The sequence below is a fragment of the Chlorocebus sabaeus genome, chromosome 3 (assembly GCF_047675955.1).
Source record: "Chlorocebus sabaeus isolate Y175 chromosome 3, mChlSab1.0.hap1, whole genome shotgun sequence".
NCBI classification, from domain to species: Eukaryota; Metazoa; Chordata; class Mammalia; order Primates; family Cercopithecidae; genus Chlorocebus; species Chlorocebus sabaeus.
Window position 1 is genome coordinate 72,389,595 of NC_132906.1, and position 4,995 is coordinate 72,394,589.

General features: G+C 41.7%; 1 pseudogene; it reads left to right on the top strand.

Moving 5' to 3' along the window:
* Nucleotides 1-1,614: 1,614 nt before the first annotated feature.
* On the top strand, nt 1,615-2,909 carry LOC103214876 (keratin, type I cytoskeletal 18 pseudogene; annotated as a pseudogene).
* Nucleotides 2,910-4,995: the final 2,086 nt, after the last annotated feature.

A 4,995-nucleotide genomic window follows, 5' to 3' on the forward strand; every position in this document is an offset into this window, starting at 1 on the left:
TATATTTTTAGTGAAGACATGGTTTCACCATGTTGGCCAGGCTGGTCTTGAACTCCTGACCTCAAGTGATCCACCCACCTCGGCCTCCCAAAGTGCTGGGATTACAGGCAGGAGCCACCACACCTGGCCCATTTCCTTCTTGTTAAATTGATATTGTAGATCAGCTCACTCTGCCATTATTACTATTTTCAAGCTATGACATAGACAGGGAGCATATATTCAGAGAATTTATAACTTACAAATCAAGATTAAAAACTCAAGAAGAATTTTCTTCCCAGAATTCACTGACTCAGTTACTACTGTTCCAGGTAAATTTTTGAGTTAATGTACAGTTTGACTTCAGCCCATTCTGCTTAAAAGAATAAAAATTAACATTCACAATTTGGAGGTTAACAATTTGCACATTCCCTATCCACACAGAATAGGAATAAGGACAAATGGATTAACTTATTTCCAAAAGCAAGTTGCTTGCAGAAATTCACATTGCTCACACTACTTATTTATTCTTTCAAAAATACTCATTGAGATCCAACAAGAGCCAGAAATTATATTCAGCACAGGTTATGAAATGATAAAGAAAAGGTATCAACTATACCAAGAAACCTATATCAGGGCTGCCCAGTTTTCTCCTGGGCCCACAAGTATAGTAAAACCTGGCAACATAATGTGGCAAGTGCTAGGACAGAAGTATACATGTGGTACTATGAAGGGACTGAGGACAGAGAATTAAATGTTCTGGAGCTGGAAAGGAGAGGCAACGGTGGTGAGTGGTACCACTAAACCATTTTTAGTGCAAGTGATGAAAGCAACCTTGACCTTTAGTAAACCAAAATTGTCCTGAGTTAATGGCTTAATAATAATGTATTCTCAACAAGAAAAATTTCTTACAAACCCATGCTGTATACATCTATACAAACACAAAGAAGAAATATACTAAAAATGTACATGAATTAGAAGATACTGGAAGTTAAAGTAATTTTATTCAGCAATCACAATATTAGAGTTCGTTATTATGACTTCTGAGTAGCACCCAAGTTGTTTCAAAGTTAGATTACGGATATTGTCTTCAACTTGTGTTTGTGTCTTTCTTCCCATGACAGTGACGTATTATTATCAATAAGACTACAAAATCTTTTGAAATAGCTGGGTTTAAACAATACCACATTAAAGCACTCACCTTGAAATATCATTTCCTACAGTTCCTCTTCCTCTTTACTTCTACTGATTCCTACGTATGAACCAGTCCCTTGTTTTATTATCTCAGAGTTAAGAGCAACATTAATTTAAGAGAAATTAGTTTAAAAAAAAAAAAAAAAAAAGGTGTATCGACAATTTTTGGGTTGACTTGAAGATTGTTTTTGTTTATTTGGTTGGTTGTTTTTTGGAGATGGAGTCTCACGCTGACTCCCAGGCTGGAGTATGTGCATTGGTGGGATTTCTGCTCACTGCAACCTCTACTTCCCAGGTTCAAGCGATTCTCCTGCTTCAGCCTCCCGAGTAGCTGGGTTTACAGGCATGCACCATCACGCCTGGCTAATTTTTGTATTTAAAGAAGAGACAGGGAGTCGTCAGCAAAGCCTGAGTCCTGTCCTCTTGCTCTCCTCCCCAAACAGCATGAGCTTCACCACTTGCTCCACCTTCTCCACCAATGACCATTCCCTGGGCTCTGTCCAGGCATCCAGCTAAGGTGCCTGGCCAGTCAGCAGCATGACCAGCATCTATGCAAGGCCCCAGGGGCTCTGGTTCGCGGATCTCTGTGTCCCTCTCTACCAGCTTCCTGGGTGACATGGGGTCCTGGGGCCTGGCCATGGGGATGGCAGGGGATTTGGCAGGAATGGGAGGCATCTAGAACGAGGAGACCGTGCAAAGCTTGAATGACTGCCTGGCCTCCTACCTGGAGAGTGAGGATCCTGGAGACTGAGAACTAGAAGCTGCAGAGCAAAATCCTGAAGAGCAAAATCCGGGAGCACCTGGAGAAGAAGAGACCTCACGTCAGAGACGGGAGCCATTACTTCAAGACCACTAAGGACCTGAGAGCTCAGATCTTCGCAAATACTGTGGACAATTCCCGCATCCTTCTGCAGATCAACAATGCCCGTCTTGCTGCCGATGACTTTAGAGTCAAGTATGAGACAGAGCTGGCCATGCGCCTGTCTGTGGAGAGTGACATCCATAGGCTCCGCAAGGTCATTGATGATGCCAATGTCACTTGGCTGCAGTTGGAGACAGAGATTGAGGCTCTCAAGCAGGAGCTGCTCTTCATGAAGAACTATGAAGAGGAAGTAAAAGGCTTACAAACCCAGGTTGCCAGCTCTGGGTTGACCATGGACGTAGATTCCCCCAAATCTCAGGGCTTCACCAAGATCATGGCAGACATTCGGCCCAGTATGATGAGCTGGCTTGGAAGAACTGAGAGGAGCTGGACAAGTACTGGTGACACCAGATTGAGGAGAGGACCACAGTGGTCACCGTGCAGTCTGCTGAGGTTGGAGCTGCTGAGATGACACTCACGGAGCTGAGACATACAGTCTAGTCCCTGGAGATCAACCTGGACTCCATGAGAAATCTGAAGGCCAGCTTGGAGAACAGCCTGAGGGAGGTGGAGGCCCGCCATGCCCTGCAGATTGAGCAGCTCAACGAGATCCTGCTGCACCTGGAGTCAGAGCTGGCACAGACCCAGGGAGAGGGATAGCACCAGGCCCAGGAGTACAAGGCCCTGCTGAACATCAAGGTCAAGCTGGAGGCTTGCCACCTACTACAGCCCACTGGAAGATGGCGAGAACTTCAATCATGGTGATGCCCTGGACAGCAGCAGCTCCATGCAAACCAACCAAAAGTCCACCACCGGCCGGATAGTGGATGACAAAGTGGTGTCTGAGACTAACAACACCAAAGTTCTGAGACATTAAGCCAGCAGGGTACTCTTTGGAGAGCAAGAGGCCAATAAGAGGTTCAGAGGTAAAAATAAATTAATTAATTTAAAAAATTAAAGTAGAGACAGGGTTTCACTGTGTTGGCCAGGCTGGTCTCGAACTTCTGACCTCAAGTGATCCACTCTGCTTTGGCCTCTCAAAGTGCTGGGATTACAGGCATAAGCCATCGTGCGCCACGACTTGAAGATTTTTCTGATAGAACTGCTTTTTTACAGAATATGTTATTTCAACTATTTTCCTTAGTCAAAAAGATGAATCCCATAATAACTGAAGTTTAAAATGTATGGATATTTTTGGAACATAGAGACAACACTCAAGTTTTTTGTGATATTCATTCATAAAGAGCTCACAAAGGATTATAATAAAATGCCAATCATGACAAATTAGTTTTTGATAACTACTAGGCAGCATTGTTTGAAATGATTTAGGATTAGTATTTAACTGTCTATTCAAAATCTTTTATAATATAAAAGATTCTTTATGAGCTTGTTGATTTTGATGTTTGAAAAGTGCTTACTACAGTTTCCCTATTATTAAGACAAAGTAAGGAAAGAAACTTGGTTAAACCAGAGAGAATGTTAATAATCATGACTGGGGAAGTTTTATTGGTGAAGGCTTTTATAAAATATTTACCCACAAACAAGTACAATGAAGGGACCACAATGTTGTAACACTCAGATTCTTCAGATGCCAATCTAGGTCAGAGCTGCCCTAGGCTTTGCTCAAGAGAAAGTTACATATCAAAGGAAAGGTGATAAGGTTCTCATCACACAGTTAAAAAACCTTGCAACTCTCCTTGACTTTCTTTTCTCAAGATGGTTTTGAAGTGATTGAAATAGGTAACATTCTGTCCAAATAGTGTTATGTGAAAGGAATTTCTAAAGAAAATCTAGCTGCTGCCAACAATTTGCCCACATAATTTTCTTTTGGTCTTTGTACGTAGCATCGTTATTCAAGTAATATTTATTGATTTATGAACATTCTTAATTGGCTAGGTTCTCTATGAGTTATAATTAAGAAAATACAGTACCCCACATTAAAAAACTTTCTGAAACCAGAAGTTTTATTTTAAAGAAATGCATAATTTTCAATAATTGTCAGATTATTATTGTACATTATTTGCCTTCAAGTGTTGAGTATTAAGAAAATAGACAAATGGGCCAGGCGCGGTGGCTCATGCTTGTACTCCCAGCCCTTTAGGAGGCCGAGGCTGGCGGATCACGAGGTCAAGAGATAGAGACCATCCTGGCCAACCAACATGGTGAAACCCTGTCTTTACTAAAAACACAAAAACTAGCTGGGCAAAGTAGTGCTAGCCTGTAGTCCCAGCTACTCAGGAGACTGAGGCAGGAGAATTGCTTGAACCTGGGAGGTGCAGGTTGCAGTGAGCCGAGATCGTGCCACTGTACTCCAGCCTGGGCAACAGAGTGAGACTCCGTCTCATAAAAGAAAAAAAAAAAATGACAAAAAAAAAAAGAAAATAAAAAAATGTTTTGCCATTTCAAGTTTGTTTTTTATATTTTCAAAATGCTGAACAATTATGTATATTACCTGGCTGACTGGCTATTTTATTCAAGCACTTAAGGAAATAACCATACATTTTTTTTTAATCACACACACTTTCTCCATTGGTTTGGGTGGGTTTGTATAGTTTTTCTCTTCTGTGGAAAGAGATAACTGCAGACTTGATTATGAAAGAATCATACTTGTGTGGGAAATAAGGTTTTACTGCTCTATGAAAAAAGAAATATTTTTCTTCCTAAAATCTAGCTATGTAAAAATTTCTTTTTTTCTTTTTTTTTTTTTCCTCTGTCACCCAGGCTGGAATGCAGTGGCGTTATCTCAGCTCACTGCAACCTCTGCCTCCCGTGTTCAAGTGATTCCCTTTCCTCAGTCACCCGAGTAACTAGGATTACAGGTGTGCACCACTACACCCAACTAATATTTCTATTTTTAGTAGAGATGGGGTTTCACCATGTTTGCCAGGTTGGTCTCGAACTCCTGACCTCAGGTGACCCAACTGCCTCGGCCTCCCAAAGTGCTGGGATTAGAGACTGAGACG